The 12902-nt window shown below is 44.9% G+C and overlaps 1 protein-coding gene and 1 long non-coding RNA gene across 3 annotated transcripts in view; one reads left to right on the top strand and one right to left on the bottom strand.

The window, feature by feature from the left end:
• LOC130527887 (protein kinase C alpha type) overlaps window positions 1–12902 on the top strand; it is a 63681-nt gene that overhangs the window by 2694 nt on the left and 48085 nt on the right. The gene's annotated exons all lie outside the window — the stretch shown is intronic.
• On the bottom strand, window positions 7705–11268 carry LOC130527934 (uncharacterized). Its single transcript, XR_008951155.1, has 3 exons — window positions 11128–11268; window positions 10962–11031; window positions 7705–8405 (listed from the first exon to the last, which is right to left on the bottom strand). It is a non-coding gene; the product is annotated as an uncharacterized LOC130527934 (long non-coding RNA).

Genomic DNA, 12902 nt, shown 5'->3' with positions numbered 1-12902 from the left:
AGACCAAGGATCTCTCCTGATGATCGGCCGCTGCCTTGAGAATGAAAAGGATCAAAGGACTCTTAGGATCAAATCCTGGAAGTGCTTAAATGCACAGACAAGTTGTTGCTCCATTATCTTGCCCGATGACTTATTGATTACCTACCCAGATGGATCGATACGTGACGCTGCGGAGGGTCTTACTGGAGGACTCGCCTGACGGAGCTGCGTTCTGTGGTTCTCCAGCACGTAGCTCTTAGGGCGAAATGCTAGAACAAGGCTAATGTTGAGCAGAGCTAATATTGTGGATACAAACATGTGTAACCACTTCTCTAGATGCTATCAGTGTCTGCGTGCTGCCGCCTGGCTGCTCTTCCTCGGGAGTCTGATTACGGCGCTCTGGCCCGCTGCCGTTGTGCATTAATGTGCAGCCCAGACGTTCAGGTTTTTCTCATTCGTTGCAGTTTTTTCCGCCTATAATTTACCGCTGCTTTAACTGGGCCTTCGCCCAGCCGGAGGAGATTCGGTGCGATAATGCTTCCCTGCTCCCAATATGGACTGGTGCCCACTCGCTCCTCTCTCCACAGAAACGAATGAGGTTTGCTTTGACTCCATCGACGTTACTGGTAGGAATGGGAGGGGGGGGAGGGGGGTTGGGAGATGAAAGGAATGATAGATAAAAGGTTAGATGGAAATCAAACCCAGGCCGCCCGATAAGATGTAGACGGTTGCTCCAGTGTTGGGTACTGGGATCTATTTCTGCCACGGCACGGCGCCCGGGGCCGTTTCTAGGGCGGGGATGCTGTCGATAGGTTGTGAATAGTCGCCGGTTTCTGGCTGAATCTCATCCATTTCGCCTTCCCTCGGTCTTCCCAGACAGGTTGTGCACAGCGACAACGTCGCCGTTTCATAGGGCTTGTGTATTGAGGTTCCAGAATTTGCAGAAATTGAAAAAACTAAATATTTGAACCGGAATATTTGAACCTGGTCGGTGCGGCTTTGGTCTTTTGTTTGATGTGTTAGAACAAACAGATAGCAATTGCTAGCATGTTTTCGATTTTCCGAGTCGTCCTTATCCAACCGCTTTGTTGACCTAACGTGGACATCCAGCGTTTGAATGCGACTGCCATCAATGGCTGTGGCTGCTGGTCATTTTCTGAATCCGCATCAGTCCGGCCACCCTTTGGGTTACAAAGTGCACCATTTTTTAAAAATTGTCGGCCTGTTCTCTACCTCACAGTTGACCAACCTGGTGGTCTGTCAGCTAGTTTAGTGCTGCTGAATGAAGCTTCTCTTCTTTTGCCCAAACCTCTCCTTGCCTGTGTGATGAGGGTTTCTGTGTTCTCTGAGCGAGAACATGAGCAGGTTTCCATCTGAAGTTGCTTCTGGACCGTTGCCATCTCAAACGTGCCATCCCTCAGTCCTACTTTACAGATGGCCAACATGTGGTTAAACCATGGCCTTAGTCTGCAGATGGAGAATAAAGGATCTTTTACTCTTTCTTCTCTTTGATCTGTGTGACGCTCCTTACTTTTCACTTCTGACCGGCTCTAACTGCTCTACTTCTACCTTTCAGACCTCTTCTGGATTATGTTAGTCACATGAAAAGGCGCCCGTTCTGTCGCTGCTTTGCTATATAATAACCGACAGAATCAAAACATCAAAGAAATGGAGCCGTAGCCTCTGTTTGCCCCTTCCCCCTTTTTCAAAAATGGTTTGGGAGCAGTTAAAAACCCACCGTGTCCGTCGTACTCCGCTGTGCTTCTTGTTAATCGTCTCAGCTGTTCTCACCGAGGCATATCAGGTTGTCACGGCTGTTGTCTGTCCATAAATGTGATCATTGACGGGACGTGGACTGGTTTTCATTCATACACATGAAATATCCAGCGCTTTTATTTGCCAATAAACAGGCATCTACGAACCATATTCATCCTTGGGATAACCATTAGTTATTTAGGAGTTAGTAGTTAAGCACACCACGTCTTTCCAGGCTGAGCTTCCCACACGTCGATGTGAAGAAGGTGAGAAGTGAAATCTGCCACATCAGTATTGCCACAGCGACACTGATGATGTAACCGTTTGAAAGACTTCAACAGGACATCTGATGCTTTTGTGTTGTTCTGGGAAAAATCTAAAATCAATACCTCTTGAGTCCCTACATGACGGCTCGTTTTGTGTTGTGCCACAGCCGGAGACATTACCTCTGCCGTCCATCTGCCCCGTTCTTTCCGGGCGACCACGCAATTGTCACTTCGCGAGATATTCCCATTCGTCGTTTCCGTAACAAAAGCCGCGAGCTCAGCTGTGTCGGCGTTGCTGTCGCGGTAGATTAGCGAGGATGTTTTGATGCGAATCTGATCAGTCTGGACGGAGGGCCGCTCGGACCAGCTGTCCAAAAATTAGACAATCTAGGTTATTGTTATCGACACGTTTAAAATGAACCTCACATTTCCAGTGATATCAGATGGTTTTTGGATGGAAAACGCTCCGTCAGGTGTCCGCCTGGAGGGACCCATAGATATACATACACGAGGGTCCAGTTTGGCCATGAAACAGATCAACAAATCATTTTAATACACCTTTGCACTGTCTGGTGGAGGATATTAGACTAAACGCCTGGTTATCAGCCTGCTGCTGTGTGGTTCTGGTTGCATGTCGTCATGGCGTGGACCATCTCTGTTGATCGGGGGGGTCAGCGGGCAGGAGGCAGAGCAGCCCCATGTTCTTTTCCCCCAAGTTCCATTCTGACGATGTCACGCAGGATGTGAGCGGTTTGACCACAAGCTGCCGCCAGAAAGTGACAGCAGTTTGGAAGAGACTGAATGAGAATTCCCTTTATTACTTTTGATTTAATTAGTGTGCTCTGCCGGCCAGATATGGACGCGTAGCAAAAGTCCGCGTATCCAGGAGTTCTGCTGTGTGCGTCCAGAATCATGAGCTGGGCGTTGTGAATCAGTGCCGGCTGGTGTTTCCCCTCCTGTCTGGAGGCTCATAGATCATCCAGCTGCCACTTCCGCTGCATCCAAACGTGCACACGCAGCGCCATCATCGAGGCCTCGCCTTGTCCAGAGTCGTTCTGTCTGATATTTATTCTTCCACTACTTTCACCAAATTGATGACACGCATTTTACAGAGTCCAATAATAGGGAATCATAAACCTGTTCTATTGTTTAGTGTTATCACGCCACCTCAACTTCCTGTAGCGAGAGAGGGACGACTCACGTTCTGACTCTCTTTTTCCAACAGTCTGGCAATCAAATGTCAGAGACGTCGCACTGAAACTTCTGGGGTTGCATTTGTGCAGCAACATTAGCCGCACTTTACCACACAGTTTATTCAGTCCCCACTTAAATGCGTTATGCCGCGTTGCATCAGCAGGTTCCTTCCTGTAGGTTCACGTATGGATGCAATCTTCTTGTTTTGCGGCGACGTACTTGTAGCGAAATAACCAAATTTGTAGCCTCGCTGAGGGCCAAATGGAGACAAATGACAAGAATGGTATGAGGATTTAATGGAACATGTGGCGGAACATGCTTTCTGAATGTACTGGGGCTTTTTGGGGGCATTTAATTTAGTCCGCAGAAGCCATTTTTGGAAAATGTGTTTAGATAAAGGCACACGTGTTATTAGTTAAATCCACTTTGATTGAGGATAATGTTTTGTAGGGCAGAAATGGCATAGGTGCTTAATGGGAGCTTTTAATTGAATAAAACACTCATCCTCTCCGCCCTTTTTTTATGAATGGCCCCTCCAGTTTGCTCATACTTAGTGGGATTAACATTTGAGATGATTGCAAGCAACAGGGAACAATCCTCCTTCCTTCCTGTACGAATCAATGCTGCTACATTAGCAAATCCGTTCTCTCTGTCTATGCAAATCAGGACTCAGGGGAGGACGTGGTGTCCTTTGGCTGGACCGTCTTGTCATTTAACACCGACTTCATGTAGCGAGCCCTGCAACCAACTAAACCCAGCAGTTTTATGACTCTGCTTAACAAGAAGGGCCATGTTAAGCTTCAGAGATCTCTCCCTGGTCGTCCTACATGAACAAATCTGTCAGGATTGTGAATATTGCAGCTTTTTCTGATAGTATGATGATAACATCAACATGGAAAGCACAACATGGCTTCACCTAATGGCACTGAGTGATTCAACAATTGCATTTGTCCAGCTCCAGAACCTTCGTTGTGATGCTTTTGATGTGTCATCGCAGACTTTCATTGCTGAAGCTCAGAATGCCAACTTTAATACAATGCACAGGGTTCTGTTGTGCAGAATCACACAAAACTGGATCTGAAAGCCATTTTTTGGGGAACCGATACAATTATCGCACTACGATTGCAGCGGGGTAATAAAAACTCGAGTGATAAATATCACGAATACAGTAAAACCACACAGTGGACCTTCCCCTTTTTTATTTGCGTCATTGGGCTGAGCAGCAGCAACAAAGCTGAGTAGCATCCTGGGAGCACAAATGCACCCATCTACCACTGGTTGACCCAGCTGACCCACCCTCTGTCAGATTAATACCGAGACAATAATGGGCATGGATAAAACTCCAGCTGGTCTCGAGGACTTAGATTTAACTTTATAAAAGGTGTACCATCCAGAGGTGCACCACGGATCAGAATGCTTTTAAAACTGAGAGGGTTTGGTTAATCCACAGGGAGGTGCAGTGCTGAACATTACCAGGGATTAGAGAGAGATATTACAGTCTGAATGCATTAGAGGTGTATTAGATAGCTCCGTGATGGAGCTTGACTAATGCACCAGACTCTGAATTACACTGTAATCTGCATTTAATTGCCCCGAGTTTTGTTTTGATAATGGAATTATCTAATGGAAGAGCGGTGGAAGGGTTTGTACAAAGAACAAAAATCTCCCGGCGAGTGACGGTTACATGGGACGCTCACTTTTGGATCGTGACGCAGGCCGTGGAACTTTTCACACAGTTACATAAATGAGAATTTAAATACATGTGTTGGAGGAGGATTTGTAGCATCCTCACAGGTCACTTTCTACATTCAAAACTGAGACTTTTATGTTAATGAGTTAATAACAGTGACAGGAAGCACCTAATCGGGATCAAATCCCTTATCTTGTGGATATCAGTAACCCATAATAGTGCAGCTGTGTTGTGCTATCTATGGACCACTAGCAGCATTTTAAACGATCCCAACGGAATAAACAATATGAGCGACTTGGATATCTCTTATGTGGTGGAGGGCCCTATGTTCATATGCTAACTCCCCAAACTCTTGTTGTCTCTGCTAAGGTTTTCAGCTGAGATTCTTGTTTCTTAGTGCTACTAAAACGCTCATAATCCTCCTTTTCTACTCTTCCGATGTGTGCCTTTGTACATAGATAAGTGATTATGGTTCCCACCCTCAACTGTGTCTCAAAGGTGACACAATTCCACACAAACGCACGGAGAAGTGACAGGAAATGACTTTGGACAAGGGCCAAACTAAGACGTATGGCATTCGACTGTAATTGTCTATCAGATAACTGGTCACGACAGGTTTTGTATGCTATAAAAAGGGGTTCGAGCGGCGAATGCACTCATATATGTGTGCAAATGATGCCTTCAGGAAAGGGCTGTTGCCTTGAGTAAAACCTTAAAGCTCCCTTTTCTCCATTTGGTTGCAGCTGTGAATGGATACACCTCATGACCATTTTCAGTGTCACGGACATGCAGACAAGGACCATTTTGCACCCCTTGTTCATTTATCCGAATAGTTATTTGAGCCTTTTATCGAAGCAGGAGGCTCGGCCATAGAGTGGGCTGTCACGGTGCTGAACGCCAGTGTGTGATGTGTGATGACGGTACAACCTCAGTTAGATTGTGTGGAAATGACATTTGGCCAGTGAAATGAGGGCTGTTATTCCAGCGAGCAGGGGAAAAATACCAAGTTCAGCGTCGCACCCTGAGGCAGAGAGATTGACACATTTTTCCACCTTTACATTGATAGATCAGTGTAAATATTGACAGGTCGACAGTTCTTTACCCGTGTGGAACATGTGGTTGTTATCTTGAGGAGTCGTTAATGATAATCTTCCTGTGTGAAATTTGGATGTAATTTCAAACTCACACCTTCGCCGCTGTTACGCACATGCTACTCTTTGGTGATGGTTAACACTATTCTCTCTCAGCAAGAAGGTTGTGGGTTCAATTTTGACTTGGTATTCTCTCTTTCGGTGTCTGCCTGGGCTTCCTCTGGGTGCTCCAATTCGCTCCCTCCTCGGGATTAGACTACACCTAGTGTCCATGCTCGCTCTGGTTGATTATTTACAGCCAAAAAAAGGAAGTTCCAACAATTCTAATGGCTTTTTGACAGAGCACCACTTTAGAAATATGCGCACTAATATGGTGAAAGATTGACACATGAGTCAATGATCTGTACGTTTAGATTAGATAACGAAGTGGCGTCTGTGTGACCTGGATTGTGACACATCTGTATGGGGTTGATATGGAGGAGGAAGCTGCTTACATAAAATGATAAAGTGGTTACATCTGAAACATTGTGGAATGTCATTCCAGGAATATCAGAGGTGAAATAATTTCCTGTGAGACTTATTCAGAAGACCGTGAACAGAAAAATATTCATAAATTTAGTTTTTAGTGCCACATGGAATTGTTCTCAAAACAGATAATCTTAATCCTGCCACAGGCTGCACACCAGTTTAGTTTCCATTTGCACAATGATGGAAAGACTTAAAAACACACAATGTTTCTGACCCCGCTGAATCCTGAGCTGTGTTTAGGTGAAAAAGTGACCCGCGACTGTTAGCGCAGCAGCTTTAACGGTAAGTAAAAAGGTTTGAGGGGTTTTCAAAACGACTTTTTAAACTAATCCATTAAATTAATCTAAGCAGCTAACCCTTAACCCCCAGTTTTAAGTGCAGCTGTATAAAAGCATGACTATAATATATGAACTTGACTGATGAGCGACAAGCGCTGGAGCCGCTGTTGTCTTCAGAGGCGGAGAGTGTAAAAATAGCTGATGAAAAGGCATTAGCTGCTGATCTTTACAATACATATCAACCCCCACCCGCAGCTCTCTCTGGAACCACCAGCATATGGAACTGTTCACCCAGAATTATCTGGTTAAGAGAGGTTTTTCCTGCGGTCTGGGAGTGTTTCCTTCACTACCGGTTGCACTGGCAGTTCAGTCACCACTAAGTTGCCCTGTCAACATCGGCTCCAGCACAGCTGTTCTTTCCTCTTAGGCTGCTCACCTTTGAAGTTCCAGAGCGATTGCACAACCTAGAGTGCAATGTTGAGCACAGTTTGCCAATACGTGCATGGCAACGGGCAACTTTTGGTGTGTACACATGGACACCAACCAGGCTGGCACATAGGAAGGGCTAATGAAGTGCAGAACAATAAATGTACTGTTTCCACACGACATCAGATCTTCAGGGGTTTATAAGAAAGCTTAGAACAATATTTGATCAGAGTAAACATAATAAACTCGTATTGACTTTGCTCAAAGAGCGGTTTAATTTTTAGCTTCAACTTCTGGGACAAGACCCGTGTATGTGTGTCTGTGTGTGTGTGTGTGTGGTGAACCTGTTTATTGGCTCGCTGAAGGAGATTCCTGTCATAAAATAAGCGCTCTTGTCCACACGCTGACGCTGGGAGCAGCGGGAATGACTCATGAATATTGTGGAGATTGTTTGGTCAGTACTTTGCTTCTGTCTAGAAAAATCCCACCCAGTAGTCTGCAGTAGTCAAAATGACCTTTTTATTTAGCCCCTTTTGTTTCATGTCTGCAGGATTGTCTAATCCCTGTGTAATCCCAACTGTTGAGGATTAAAATCATTGGTGGACACATTTGATGTTAATATTGAAACATTCCCCCTTTCTTTCATTATTATCTCAGCCTAGATTTCATTTTCAATTGCAATTCTTACTTCAAAACATTTGTAAAGTGGCACGCACACGCGTGCTGCCGTGGTCTTGCTGTTTCTTACTTGATCTGTAGGTGCAATAAGGGATTTTCTGAAACGGAGCATTGCACGCGCGATCACCTCCTCGATGAGGTTGAGAACAAAGTGTTCAGGTTCTGAGGGTTTGGCAGGAAATCCTCACTGAGAGGCAGAGAAGTGTTAAGAGGAAAACCTTTGTAATTCTGCCTTGAACTCTGGCATTTTGAGATCTTTTGAGAACACGGTGCTGAATGGTTCCCATTGAAAACATGTGTTTGCAGCTGGTTGTTGGGGACTGTGGCTGTGCAGCACTGAAGCTCCATTTGAAACTTGCTTATATACAGAGATGGTGTTCTTGTGTTAGCCTTTATCTTTAAATCTCTGTGGGAAAGAAGGAATGTCTCTGTAAATATACAAGGGGACGACATCCGATTTTACCCTCCATGGAAGCTAAACACACTCGCCTTTTCCTCCCTCAGCTCTCGGTGGTGACTGCTGCAATAAGGAGAGAGAGAGAACACATTTAAAGTGAAACAAATTCAATTCACAAGAGACAAACAACATGTTCACTTCCACTCAGTCCTGCTCAGGGTTTTGTGGCAAAGCACTTCGTCCTGTTTTGCTATCTTATTACTCATTTGATGCGTCTCCTTACGTAAAACACAGGTTTTATTTAAGAAGTCACAAACATAACCACCTGTGATAGATCAGTCAGTTAAAACAGTCACTACATTGGTTGTTGCTGGGCAGAAATCACCGGCAAACATATATTGCATGTTCCCCCCGGTATTAATGATGTAACAGTCCCACAGAAGTCTTTAATGCCAGATATCTACACAATACACACTGTTATCAACACCAATTTGATACGTTTCAACTCGATAAACTCTTAGAGTGACAGTCTGGACAGGAAGTCCATTTGAAAATGAGTGTTGTTGGTCTGGCTTGACCCTACGTGATGGGGTGTGTTGTCCTGTCAGCAGCAGAAGGAGCGCGACGTCATAGCAGCATGACAGTGGTTAGCTTGTAATTAAATATGATGAAAGAAAACAGGCCAAGATGGGCTGCATCTGTATCCATGGTACAACCAAACCACCCATGATGTGAAGTTTTGCTGTCCTACGTTAGCTTTGACAGCACTGAGGGTGTAAAATATCTGTTTGTTTGGAGTAAAGGCAGAAATGATTCACACTGTTCGTCAAACCTGTCTCTGCTGTCCAGCGACCACTTTACCGGCTAATTTGTCTAAAGCTCAGGCGTTCTTGGGGAAATGGCACTTGGGTTCAGAGATGGATTTAAAACCCTGAATGGAAGATTGGGCATGTGAAAGGGAAATTAAATCTGAGGACAGGAGATCAGGGCTCAAAAAGTCTACTTCCTGGATGGGGCAGCACTCCCAGTCTGCATGCTCAGGCTTTTAATGTTCTCCTCGTCCTCCTCCTCCTCCTCTCGTCTTCCATCAGCCTCACTTAGCCGTCAGCGATTGCTCTTTGTAAACACAAACCACACAGCTAATTAGTCCTGACATCTCAGTCAGAAACCTACAGCAAACCTCGCATCCCTTTCTCACTCTCAGGCGTTGCACTCCATCCTGCCGCTTCGCCGCCTTAACACTGAGGTTGAACTCTTTTCTGCCTCGGAAATATTGCTGGATGCTGCAGTGAAATGGCAGCAGAATGAGGCCATTTGTTGGAGCCGAGACCTTTTCTCAGGCATCAGAGCCCTAAAAACCTGCCCACAGCTTTTTTTTATGGCGCCTCACCCCTTTAGAATTGAACTTTGCTCATGAGATGACGACATTGCAGGCTGCCTGAGTGTGTTGAAGGGCTGTACAAAAAACAAAACAGCTCCGGAGCTGATTCACCCATTTCATTTAACCCAAAAACACAGAGTATTTCCTTTGCCTTATTGGATTTGCACAACAAAGACGTTAAAACAAGATATCTGTTTTTACATGGGAATTCTGGAAGGACTGAAAATGCTGTAGTATGCATGCCAGGCCAGTAGTTGGCGATATCACTTTGTTTACCTCCGCAACCAAAAGTGCAGCCAGCCACCAATAAACAAAACAAAGGAGGAAGAAACACAAGACACACCGGATGCCAAACGGGTGACAACAGAGATAAAGAAAGAAGACTCGCAGAGGTTACAACAATTACAATAAAAGTGGCTGTGTGTTCAAAAAGGGCCACGTGATGTCACCATTCTCACCGACCGGTGACGACGGCTGGCTATAATCAGTGGTTTACCATTTTGGTCATTGCTACGTCAACAAAACACCCTTCGAACGCCCCAACAGAGGAAAAGGGACCATTTTAATACATGCGCTAAAAAGAGAAAAACATAGAAGAAGAGGTGAAAGAGCGCACACAGGCTTCCAGATGACCTGATTTGTTGACAAGTGGCATGAGGTCAACTGTCACTTTCTCCCAAAGAACCACATGACTAATTTCAGCCCCATGCAAGTCACATAACACCAACCGCCTTCCCTTCTTGTATTCGACATGTGTGTTTGGGTTTGTGTGCAAGACAGATGCGTGTGTGTGTGTGTTGTGAGCCGAGTATGAACTCGTAACTGGGTTCCTACTGCTGCACACATGATTTAGCATGATCCAGCTTCACCTGTCACCTGCATGTGCAACTGCGTCCTGTGAAACAATGAACGAGGGTGTTGGGCTGACAGCAAATGACTGCTTCCTTAGATAATAACCACATTCGGTCTGCGCGAACAGAACGTGGGTTGTCTGTATGATGTGGGTACTTTAAACACACAGAAAGTCAATGTAATCACATCCCCACTCAGGTTGTTAAAAATTAGTATGCTGAGGCTGGACCTCATGGAAAGGCTCCGGTAATAAGCGGAACAAAAAAACAATTTGGTTAAGTGAGGTGATTTTCAGGCTATTTAAAAAGTGCTCAAAGTGACAAGGCTGGCAGAAGGGGTTCCTGGAATTTTCTATCCTCCCATTCGTGCAATTAGCTGTTAAGAGGAGGCAGGAATATTATTTTTAGGCAATTATTCAACAAAGTCATTCAAATTTGGGATCATACCTTAGATTTTTGTGCCATATCTGTGTTGGGAAGGTGAACAGAGCTGTGAGAATCCAACAGAAGTCTCCTTCTTTATGATAGGTGAAATGTTTAGCATTAGCACAGCATAAGATGCTACAATATACAGGACAAGATGCGCTAATGTAACTTAACGGCGTGTGTATACCAGCTGAGATCAGCCACACGTCGGTTGGTAACGACATCGTCGCCTCACCCACGACAAAACGTGGCCACGAGTTTGGTGATTAGAAGCGCAGCGCTACGTTTTTGTGGCGATCTCTGCAAAAGGCTGTTGTGTGGATTATTTAGAGACATCCTTTTCTTGACAGTCACGACTTCCTTCTCACCAGCGTTCCACTACTGGCTCGCTCCTTATTGGTTTTTGTCACTGTGACAGGAAATCATTCAAGAGGCAACAAGTGTGTTTTTTTCAACAGCTTCTTTGAGTGTGTCGGTCAACGGGGTTGATAATACTGTTTTGACGGATTCGTGTTCCCACTCCTGTTTGCTATTTAAGAGCAACATTTTTCCCTCGAACGGGCTACACATTTAATTTCATTAATATATTTAGAAGTTTAATGTGCTTCACATTTTGCTGGTGCAGAGTATTGGTGAATGTAAAGGAGGAGAAAAGCCATTGTGGAGATACAAGTGTAAGAAATGATACCATCACTGCCAACAGGGGGTGCTGCAGCAGCCTCAGCACCCCACTTCTTGTGCCCTTTGACCCTTGAAGCATTTTTAGGTTCCACTTCAGTGTTCTGACAGGAAACACCCGATTACTTCTGATCATTTTAACCTTCAAACTGTCAAAACAAACTTCCTGAAAACCTTTATCTCCATTCATATTTGTAGAGTCATATACAGAGCACACGCCTGAAATATAAGGGAATTGTGGGAGTGTTAAAGCTACTAAATCCATCGTGCATCTTTACGCTGCTGAAAATAATAGGTTGGAGTTCTGCCGAATACGAGACACAATGTAAGGGAACAGTTGGAGTTAAGTGTTATGATGCTATTAAATGCGTATTAGCATTCCGATAAATGCTGTAAGTAAACTCTCTATTCCCTTTATGTTTTTAATAAGAATTACATTACAACCGACTTTTACTGCATTGATCCATTATAAGAGATAATCGATAGCTGCAGCTTGCTAATGTAACTGAACTCTTACAAAGCCAGTGTCTGGGTTAGTCAATGACTTTCTGAGCAGTTGGTGGCCTGATTAAATACAGCGGTTACATTCGTAACTGACGCTAAATGTTGTCACAAACGTATTTGCGTTCAGGACACGCCAGTCAGGTGATTGTTGTGAACCCTGCCAGACCTGCGCTCTGTATTCCACCTTTGTTTGCAGTGTTGACAGAGGATGTGGTCGACGGTGTTCGGCGGCATGCAGTGACACGGGCACGGTTGTGCTCCCCGTGCCTCTGCGTGCTAATGCGATGTCTCCAAACCACAGAGTAATTGTTTTCGACGCGTTCTGCTGCCCTGGCTGCTGTCAGCGTTTGCAGCAAGTAGGTCTAAAGCAAACCCTCTCTATGTAGAAGAAGGTGAAGAAGAATTCAAATGTGTGGAAGAAGAGGAAGGAGCAGTTATGTAAGTGGCAGATTTGCTGTTGTGATATCTTGGGGCATTTCCAGCGTGGTGGTGAACACCTCCCAATACGTTCACACACACACTCGCCCACACGGACCCACACAGTGGACGACTGTGGAGCGTAATGTCCTGTCTGACTGCAGGCTTTAAGAACCACAAATAAGCAGCCTCTCCTGCCAGATGACCACAGCTGGAGGGACCGAACAGCAAATACTGTGTAAAGGAGCTACGAGAGAGGTCTATAATTAAGCTGATGTGTCAAAATCCTTTTAACAATCCTGTCACGTCCCCCTTTTCTGCTCTCTTGTGGTTCATTTCCCAATTTATCCATAGGGGAGATTA

The sequence above is a fragment of the Takifugu flavidus genome, chromosome 6 (assembly GCF_003711565.1).
Source record: "Takifugu flavidus isolate HTHZ2018 chromosome 6, ASM371156v2, whole genome shotgun sequence".
Taxonomy (NCBI): domain Eukaryota; kingdom Metazoa; phylum Chordata; class Actinopteri; order Tetraodontiformes; family Tetraodontidae; genus Takifugu; species Takifugu flavidus.
This window is presented reverse-complemented; position numbering and strand designations above follow the sequence as displayed.